This window comes from Notamacropus eugenii, chromosome 1 (genome assembly GCF_028372415.1).
Source record: "Notamacropus eugenii isolate mMacEug1 chromosome 1, mMacEug1.pri_v2, whole genome shotgun sequence".
Lineage (NCBI taxonomy): Eukaryota > Metazoa > Chordata > Mammalia > Diprotodontia > Macropodidae > Notamacropus > Notamacropus eugenii.
The window spans coordinates 515,367,904-515,378,507 of record NC_092872.1 but is presented as its reverse complement, the minus strand read 5'-3'; the positions used below and the strand labels follow the sequence as shown (position 1 = coordinate 515,378,507).

The following is a 10,604-nucleotide window of genomic DNA, read 5'->3' as shown; positions in this document are numbered from 1 at the left end:
ATTTTTCAATGGAGGGGAAAAAGGGGGAGGTGAGAGGGAAAAAGTGAAGTTTACTCTCATAACATTTGGCTTAAGGAGGGAATAACAGCACACTCAATTTGGTATGAACATCTATCTTACACTACAGGAAAGTAGAGGAGATGGGGATAAATGGGGTGTGGGAGGGATGATAGAAGGGAGGGCAAGTAGGGGGAGTAAATAAAAATAAACACTTCTGGGGAGGGACAAGGTCAAAAGAGGGAATAGAATGGGGGGGCAAGATAGGATGAAGGGAAATATAGGTAGTCTTGCACAACATGACTATTATGGAAGTCTTTTTCATAACTACATATATATAAAGTGCATTGAATTGCTTGCCTTCTCAGTGGGGATGGGTGGGGAGGGAGGAAGGGAGAAAAGTTGGAACTCAAAGTTTTAAAAATTGTTTTTACATGCAACTGGGAAATAAGAAGCATAGGTAATGGGGTATATAAATCTATCTTGCCTACAAGAAAAGAGAGAAGATGGGGATAAGGGAAGGGAGGAATGTGATAGAAGGGAGGGCAGATTGGGGGAAGGGGTAATCAGAACACACTGTCTTGGGGTGGTGGGAGGGGAGATATAGGGACAAAATTTGGAATTCAAAATCTTGTGGAAATGAATGTTGAAAACTAAAAATAAATAAATAAATAATTTAAAAAAAAATTTCCCTAGTTGCAAGTGAATATTGGACCCAGATTTGTACCTGGGTCTTCTGACTCTGCAACTATTACTCTTTTCGTTGTATTATATTGTGTGCATGTTTGTGTGTGTTTATGTGTATATATATATATATACATATATATGTATGTATATATGTGTGCACATACACACACACACACTCATATATATATATATATATATATATATATATATATATATATATATATGTCAGTGAATAAATCTGTCTTGCTGGAGCTGGGGATTGTCCTGGAAAATTTGGGCACATAAAGTTGGAAAGGTAAGCTGAGGTTAGTTTACAGAGGGCCTTGAATGCCAGGATAAGGAATTTGGATTTATCCTAATGGCAGCAAGTAGCTGTTAGTTTTTTGATAAGTGACCTTACATATTGAAGATCTTCCCCATCTGCTTTTGAGGAGGTGAAGGTGGAGGAGGAGAGAAGATGTACATGACCTTGGCAATGGTGAAAATTCCCCAGTGAGGGGCTTGTATAGATCTAGCTCTTAAAGTCTCCTCTTCCATCTTTCTCTTTCCACCTCTCCACATTTCAGGCTTTCCCTCTCCTTGGTCATATCAGGCCACCAAGAGAAACAAAAGGGGATCTTGTTGGGCCCCAGACCATCTACTCTTCTCCTTCCCAAGCTCCTCCCTAAGGCTTGTGCTGGTTACTAAAACAGATCCTGATCCTCCATTTCATTCATAAATCCCCTTTGCCCTCTGGGTTGAGGAGCCAAACAGTCCAGTTGCTAGGAAGCCAAGCAGCATCCACTGCCTCAGGGTCCCAAGGTTGGTTCCCAGGGGAAGGCACAACTCTTGGCTCTGAGGATGTGTGAGTTCCTGCAGTTTCCTGTGCATTTCTGCTTCATGAGTGTCCCCAGCTGTGGGAGCAGCCGCACAAGTTCTGTGCCAAAGGCCCTGACTCATGCCTATTCCTTGCCCTCCCCAGGACAATGCCACTGCCTGTAAACAACATGCCCCAGTCAGGGGTTGCTAACAGAGTGCTTGACAAAAGAAGGCTCACCAACAGGACAGATTACTCTTCAGGAAGCTCTTTATGACAGATGAAGGTCATTCAGGAAATTAAAAATGGTATCTGTACATAAAATAACTGCTAACATTTTGTTATTATTCAGTATTATTCAGGCTTCATGACTCCATTTGGAGTTTTCTGGGCAAAGATACTGAAGTAGTTTGCCATTTCCTTCTCCAACTCATTTTACAGAGGAGGAAACTGAGGTAAACAGGGGTAATTGACTTGCCCAAGGTCACAGCCTAGTAAAGGTCTGAGGCCAGATTTGAACTCAGGTCTTCCTGGCTCTAGGTACAGCACTCTATCCAGTGTGAAACCTAGCTGCCCTCAAAGCTAGGTTTATTTATAGTGCTTTAAGATTTGTAAAACACTCTGTAGACCTTATGTCATTTGATCCTCACCAGAACCCTTTCACAAGGCCTCTCTAGGCCCCAGTTTCCCCAAATGTAGAAGAGGGAGTTGGACTAGATCTTTTAGTTCCCTTCAGGCCTACCACAACGATCTTGTGCATGATCAGTCAGTTGGTCAAGAAACATTTAAGTGCCTTCTGTGTGCCAGGCACCATATTAAGTTCTAGTCTACAAAGAAAGGCAAAACAAAGCTCAGTCCATGTTCTTAAGGAGCTCATAGTTTAAGGGGAGAAACAATATGCAAACTATGTACAAACACAATATGTACAAGACAAAGTAGAGAAAATCAGCAGAGAGAAGGCCCTCCCTTTATAGGGGATCAAGAACTTGTAGAATATAGGATTTTGGCTGGGACCTGAAGGACATTAGGAAAGCCAGGAAACAGATTTAAGAAGGAAGAGAGTTGCAGGCATAGGGGATAACCAGTGAAAATCCCAAGCTGGGAGGTGGACTATGTAGTTAGAGAAGGAAGGGAACCAGGGTCACTATATCTCAGAAGACACTTTGGGATGGGGTGTAAGAAGACTGGAAATGTAGGAAAGGATCAGGTTATGCAGGACTTTAGAAGCCAAGCAGAGGAAGTTATATTTGATCCTGGAAGTAATAGGGAGCCACTGGAGTTTATTAAGTAGTTGAGTAACATGATTGGAACTGTGCTTTTGGAAAATCATTATTGTGGATGAATGGACAATGGATAGGGATGGAAGGACTTGAGGCAGGCAGACCCACCAGCAGGCAATAGTCCAGGTATGAGGTAATGAGGCTTGTATCATGTTGATGGCAGTATCAGAGGAGAGAAGAAGGCATATATGAGAAATGTTATGAAGGTAAAATAACCAGGCATCGGCAAAAGACTGGATGGGGAGTGGGGAGAATGGGACAGAATGAGTTGAGGATGACACCCCAGCTTGAGGTCACTAGCTGGTGCAGTGGACAGAGAGCTGGACTTGGAGTCAGGAAGTTTTATTATCGTTGATCAGTTGTTTTCAGTGGTGTCCAATACTTTTATGACCCATTTGGGAGGATGCTTTCTTGGCAAAGATACTGGAGTGATTTGCCATTTCCTTCTCTAGTTCATGGTACAGATGAGGAAACTGAAGCAAACATGGTTAAATGAATTGCCCAGGGTCACAGAGCTAATATCTGAGGCCAGATTTAAACTCAGGCCTTCCTGACTTCAATACCAGTGTTCTATCCACTGAAGCACTTAGGAGTGGCAAACAGAGTTAAGTGAATGTTAGATCTGAACTCAGGAAGATAAGTCTTCCTGACCCCAGGGCCAATGCTCTATCCACTGTACCACCTTCAAATTAGGAGATCTGGCTTCATATCCCAGCTGGACTTTTGCAAGTTATGTGACCCTATTTCTGAGCCTCAATTTCCTCCTCAGTAAAATGGGAGTGAGAAACTAAGTGACATTGTTAATAAAGTCATGTTGATCTGGGTTGATGTCTTCTTGTCTCCAAGCAGTGTGACCATGGACAAGCCATTTAACTTCTCGAGCTCTAGGCAACTCTTAAATACTACCAGTTAGAGATCAAGTGCATACTTGAATGAGTGGGAGGAATTTCCACACTGGGAATTCTCAATACCAAGGGTAGCATAAATTTGGACCAGAAAAGGGAAGATGATAGAGTACTACTTATCTCATGAGACTGTTCTGAGGAAAGTGCCCAATCAGATTTTTTAATAAAATTTTATTTTTCCCCGTTACATGTTAAAACATTTTTTTTTACATTTCTTTTTATTTTTAAGTTTTAAGTTCCAAATTCTACCAATCAGCTTTTCAGTGTTATAGAAATATGAGTCATTATTACTCTATGTTTTATTTTAACCTGTATTGTGGTGATCTTATCACTCATTTCATCTCTCCTGCTGCCTACCCCAACTGGGCTTTTCCAGGCAGGGACGATTTCTAGTTTTACCTTTGTATCCTTAGTACGTTACTCATAGTAACCACAAGTCACATTTATATAACATTTTGAGTTTTATAAACCATTTTCTTTGTGATAACTCTCTGAGGTGGCTACTGTAAATACTGTAACCCCTCCCCTCCGTTTTAGAACTGAAGAAATGGAGTCTCTGAATTCAAAAGCAACACAGAAGGTGCTTAATAACCATTTATGAAAATTGTTGACTCTGGGAACATCACACAAAGAAATTCTGAGTTATCCAGGATATTGTCTTCTTTAAACCACTAGAGGGCAGTAGAGCCAGATGATGTAATAATGACCGTTGGGGAGAGACAAATCCAAGCTTTGGGATTTCTCTAACTGTTTGATGGAAAACGCTGTGGTATAATATAGCAAGGAAGCACAGAAAAATAACTCTAAGAGTCACAGAGATTAAAAAAAAAATTTTTGTTTTCCTTTTATACAACCTTTCCATCCCCAAACTGGGGTGGGGGGGAGCAGGGATCAGCTTCTGGGGCAGTGGGAGAGGGGAGCATTTTGGTCCTTGACTTAGCAGCCTCTGAGACCCAACAATAGCAGAAAAATGGAGTCTTTCCATTGTAAAGGGGGCCTCCGTCTCAGGCCAGGAAGACACAGCATGGCTAGGATTCATTGGCATCCTTTATCAAATCTAGAAGCCCACTTCCCCAATCCCCAACACTCATATTGAGGACCACCAGCATTGATCATTTCCAAAGGACAAGGAGGACACATTTCCTTTGACCTGAATATCATCTACCCAAACTTTTAGCCAGAACCAGAATTAGGATTAGGACCATGCTCCAGATTCTAACATCTGGTGGGACAATTCCTCTTCCGGAGGACATACTTCCTGTCTTATCCTGCCCAATGCCACTCAGTCAACTCCCAAGCCTGCTTGCTTGCCTGGCTCTAGATTGCAAGCTCCCAACATCCCATGGTCATGTAGACCCCTTCCTAGGTTATTCTCCCACCAGAGGGAAAGTTAAGAGATTTGAGAAGGGAGGGAGGTTACACTCTTCTTGTATGAGATTCCTTCCCACTATAGGGGAAATGCCTGGAATTAATGTAGCATCATTCTTTCTGCCAACTACCAGTACTTCACCTCTTTCTCCCCAGTAAACTCAGACCTAGTCATCCAGTCACTACACAGTTGTAGCACCTGGCTTCAAATCCTAGTTCCATCCTCTGTTCTGCTAGGTGGCACAGTAAACAGAGCACTGAGTCTGTAGTCAGGAAGACTTTATCTTTCTGAGTTCAAATCTGATCTCAGACACTTACTAGCTGTGTGACCCTGGGAAATTCACTTCAACCTATTTGTCTCAGTTTTCTCAACTGTAAAATGAGCTGGAGAAGGAAATGGCAAGCCACTATGGTATCTTTGTCAAAAAAACCTCAAACGGAGTCACAAAAAGTTGGACACAACCGAAAAACAAATGACCAACCAAATCTTCTGTTTGACCTTAAAATAAGTAGGCATTTGATAAATGATGTTCAACTGATCTATTTGTTGATTTGATCGATGTTGTCATTCTGTTCTTTCTTGTGGAAAATATAGAAATGCGTGCATCAGACCATAATACACTCAGATCATTGCTAGTAGAATGGCTTAGGCTTTCATCTTGGCAAAAAGTCTCCTGTGGAGGGCTGGGAATCTGTGCTTTGCTCTGTATTGTTTACCATTATTATCAGAGGTTCAGATAAAGTCTTTAATGAGATATTAATCAAATTTACAGATGACACAAAGCTAGAAAGAGGTAATAATGCACTAGATGACAGGATGTAAAAATATCTCCTGACAATCCAAAGCATTGAGCTGAATCTAATAAGATAAAATCAACAGATAAACATAAGTAAAGTCCAACACTTAGATTCAAAATAAATCAACTTCATAAATACAGGATGGGAGATGCATGATTAAACAGTTTTCAGAAGAAAAAACTGGTGAGCTGCAAGCTCTGTCTGTCAACAATGTCATGTAGCAGCTCCAAAAGCCAATATAACAATAGCCAAAGTATATGTCACCTACTCTGGGCCAAGGTCTGTGCTAAGCACATTTCCAAATATTAACTCATTTTACCAAGATGCCTCATAACAACTCTGGGAGCTAGATACTGTTATTATTCCTATTTTACAAATAAGGAAACTGAAGCAAACAGAGTTTTGTGTTTTTTTAAGTGACTTGTTCAGGGCCATACAGCTAATAAGTATCTGATGCTAGGTTTCAACTCAGCTCTTCCTTACTCCAGGCCCAGTGCTTTATCCACTATGCCACCTGGCTCATATGCTCATGAGCTAAATTGAAGTTTTTAAGAATAAGAAAGTGTCATCTCTCTGGATTCTGCTCTCCTCAGACCATGTCTAGAATATTGTATTCAGGTCTGGGTACCCCACTTAAGAAGGACATTAGTAAGCTGCAGAATGTTGAGAGCATGGCAAAAAGGATGGGAAATAGGTCTTGAGTTCACGTCATATGAGGAATGGTTGAAGAAATTGATGGGGTGGTGGTAGTGTTTAGGCCAAATATGAGAAAATTGGAGGGAAAGGCATATATATGAACTGCCTTCAAATATCTGAAAGGCGGAACATATGGAATAGGAATGAGGCTTATTCTGGCCCCAGAAGGCAAAATCAAGAATAACAGACAGATTTGGGATTGAGGCAAATTTAGTTTTGAGATCAGGAAAACCCTCCTAGTACTCAGAGTTGTACAAAAGTATGGTGGGTTGTTTTGGGAAGTGGTGGCTTCCCCCTCATTGGCAGCCTTTAAACAGAGGCTGGATGACCACATCACTCAGATTCTGGTAAGGATCATTTTTCAAGTATGAATTGGACTTAATGGTCACTGAAGTGCTTTTTGATCCTAAAATTTTAATTCTGTGATCCTGCAAATACCCAATGGGCCTAAAACAGATATCAGTCTGGGTCCAAAATGGCAGAAGAGATTAGGGCAAGGTGAGTTTCTGTCACATACAGACTTCTTTGTTGTTCTGGATCCCCCTGGCCCATTGGCCCCTAGGAAAATGACCAACCCTGACTAGGAGAAGTAGCAGGATACAATAGAAAGACAATTTGATTACATCAGAAGATCTCAGTTCTAACCTTGGTTCTGCCACAAAATCAGACAAGATACTTCCAAACTGTGGACTTTGATTTCCCTCTGTATAATACAAGAGAGTCAAGGCTAGGTGGTTTTTAAGAGCCCTTCTAGCCCAGACATTCTAAGTTCTGTGTTCTAAGGGTCCTGCTAGCTCCAACATTTTATGTTCTATGGCAGCAATTCTGAAACTTTCACTATTAAGACTCCTATACACTTTTAAAAATTGACTATCTCCCTCCCCAAGAGCTTTAGTTTATGTGGGTTATATCTATCAATATTTACTGTATTAGAAATTATAATATCTTATTATTATTATGAAAATAGTTTTGACCTGACAGACCTACTGTAAAAGGGTCTTGTGGAACTCCAGGCATCCCTGGACCACACATTGAGAACTTCTGTTCTAAAAGTCTTTTTTGCTAAAACTGATATTCTGTGCCTTCCACCCTCAGCACTTCACTTCTCTCAGGCCTATCTGGCAGCACAGGCCACAATCCCCAAACCTCATAGCCAATCCCCAAACCAGTTATTGGACTCTGAAGCCCCTGTCTGGCTCAGCTATATCTCTGTGGCCTTGGTACAGCTTTCCTGATAAATTATGGGGATTATCTGTTGCATTATATTGGCCATCTTGGGGAATAATGGATCCACTTTAATTTCCTTCAGCTGAGTCTCTGCAAGCCTGAAGTCATCATTTCTGGCAGAGGAGAAAAGCAGACAATTTGTTGTGTCTTTGTTTCATTCAAATGATCTGGATGATGATTCACTAACTTTTTTTTTTCTTTCTAAACCGGGGCCACGTCTGGGAGTCATTTTTGATTAGGAATTGACCTCAGAAATATGTTCACATCATTTTGAAAACATCTTTCTAACACCACAGAAATATTTCCAGATCAAGAAATTACATCAATCAGCTCTTTAAATGGAGGAAGGCCTGGGTCCAGCCCCTCTTAATTTTAGTGCCTTCCCTCGGTTAATTATTTCCTCTTTATCCTGTATGTAATTTGCTTTGTGTATAATTGTTTGTATGAGGAAAGGGACTGTGCTTTGCCACTTTTTGTATCCCCAGTGCTTAACACAGTGCCCGACACATAATAAGTGTTTATTAATTAACTGATTGATGCATGCTCTCCCTGATTATTGAAATATGTTTCCCACTTTTCCAAGGCTACATGGGGCCAAGAATTCAACTGTATCAACTCAAGATCCTAAAAATAATTCGAAAGATATTTCATAAGTATCACAGATAGACCATTCTTTTCACATGTGGACTGCACCAAAGTTTAATTTCGGTCTGAAGCACGTTGTGCCTATGGGTTAGCATATACATGAAATCAGAGCTCCTAAGCCCCCCACTAATTAATGTCTAATTTTACTAGCCAAGAAGAGAACACATTAGTTTTAGGAAAGAAGGAAGTAGGCAAAGAAAGCAACAAGCATTTATTAAGCACCTACGATGTGCCAGTTATGGTGCCAAGTGCTTCACCAATACTAGCTCGTTTGATATTCACAAAAACCCTGCAAAGTAAGTGCTATTAGCATTTTCATTTTACAGATGAAGAAATTGAGGCACATAGATAAGTAACTGGCCAAGGATCACATATCAATTAAGTGTGTGAAGCTGGATTTGAACTCAGTTCTTACCACCTAGCTGTTGCTAAAAAAAAAAAAATAAAAAATAATTAAAAGGTTGAACAAGATAAGTACAATACTTCCTACTCCCTCCCCCCACCCCATATAAATGATGGTCCCTTCTCCCACAGGTTACCCTAGCAACCTTGAAGGACAGAACTCACAGCCAAGGCTTGTGTGGAGGGGACACATGATGGAGGCACGATTTTGTCTGCAACAATTCACAGCTCCAGAGCTGGAGAGCTGGCAGTGTCCTCTGGTGATATCATCAGGCAGGATGCTTTCTCCATTGACCCATGTTCTCTGTTGCTGCTGCTGCTGCTGCTGCAGCCGCCACCTTCTGATGAGCTGGGTGCTCTGGGGTGCTCCTGCTGCCCTATTCCTTCATTCCCTGGCCTTTGGCTCTAATTCATTCAACAATCCTTTATTCATGAATCCCTGTATGCCAGGCCCTGTGCTAAGCACTGGGGACAGGAAATTAAACAGTCCCAGACTTCAGGAACTGACGTTCTTCTGGGGAGTAAGGAGGACAGGAGTAACAGGTGAGCATTTTGATAAAGATATAATATATGAGAGACACCACTCAGACTCAGGGGGAGGGATCTGACAGCTCTTCAGTATGATAGCCAGACTGACTTCTGGAGGCCTGCTGAGAGAGCCAAGGCCTTGGGGCATAGAATGTCATGGCACCTGGCAGAGGAATCTTAGCAATCTACTCCAGGGAGCTGAAGTCCACAGACCTCCCTGGGACCTATCAACAGAATTCAGGGCTCCACAGATGGGGGGAAATATTACATCTTTAAGTTTATGTTAACAATAATGTTATTTATTAATTTATGTTAGCAATTATGTTATTGCTTTTCTTCATATTTTTATATTTATAATTTATATTTAAAATATCTTTTTATATTTAAAATATATATATTTATATCAATTTTATTTGTTTTCAAAAATAGGGAACAATTTATGAATTTGCATGTCATCCTTGTGCAGGGGCCAGGTAATCTTCTCTGCATCATTCCAATTTTAGTATATGTGCTGCCAAAGCAAGCGCTAAAATACATAGCACTAAAATATATATTTTATGTATTTCCTTTGTATTTTAATTTATGCATTTAAAATCATTCTAAGAAGAGGATAATAAGTCTTCACTGGACTACCAAAAGGATTTATGGGGGGAAAAAAGAGGGATCTAGTCCAATCCCTCATTTTACAGAGGAGGAAACTGAGGACCAGAGAGTTCAAAGTCACTTCATTACATAGAGTTTAGGGCTGAAAGGGAATTGAATAATCATACAGACATCCCTCACTCCCTTATAGTACAGACCAGGAAACCCAAGCCCAGAGAGGTTAAAGAGCCACTCTCAAGGTTGCAACACATCTTCTGATGCATTACTAGAGAATACTGAAATGGCACTAAAGAGTTAGTTTCAATTAAACATTGATTAAATGCCTACTGTGGGCAAGGCTCTATCCATAGCCTTGGGAACTCAAAGACAAAAAAGAATAATCTTTCATTTTAAGACATTGCCATTTTATTGCAGCTGAGGATGTGGCAGGTACACAGATAAGTGCATATAAAATGGGGGCGGGGGAAGAGAGAGAGAGAGAGAGAGAGAGGCAGACAGAAATAGAGACAAACACACACACACACACACAGACCTCTAACAATTGAAGGGTAGAGGGAATAAGAATTAAAAAAGGTTTCATATAGGAGATAGCATCTGGACCAGTTGAATTTCAGATTCTCCCAGAGTACTATACCTTCTAACAAAGAATAATTAAAAATAAAAGTGGAGGGG

At 40.8% G+C, this 10,604-nt stretch overlaps 1 non-coding gene across 1 annotated transcript; it reads right to left on the bottom strand.

Moving 5' to 3' along the window:
- Positions 1 to 9,750: 9,750 nt before the first annotated feature.
- On the bottom strand, positions 9,751 to 9,856 carry LOC140521749 (U6 spliceosomal RNA). Its single transcript, XR_011973051.1, has one exon. It is a non-coding gene; the product is annotated as a U6 spliceosomal RNA (small nuclear RNA).
- Positions 9,857 to 10,604: the final 748 nt, after the last annotated feature.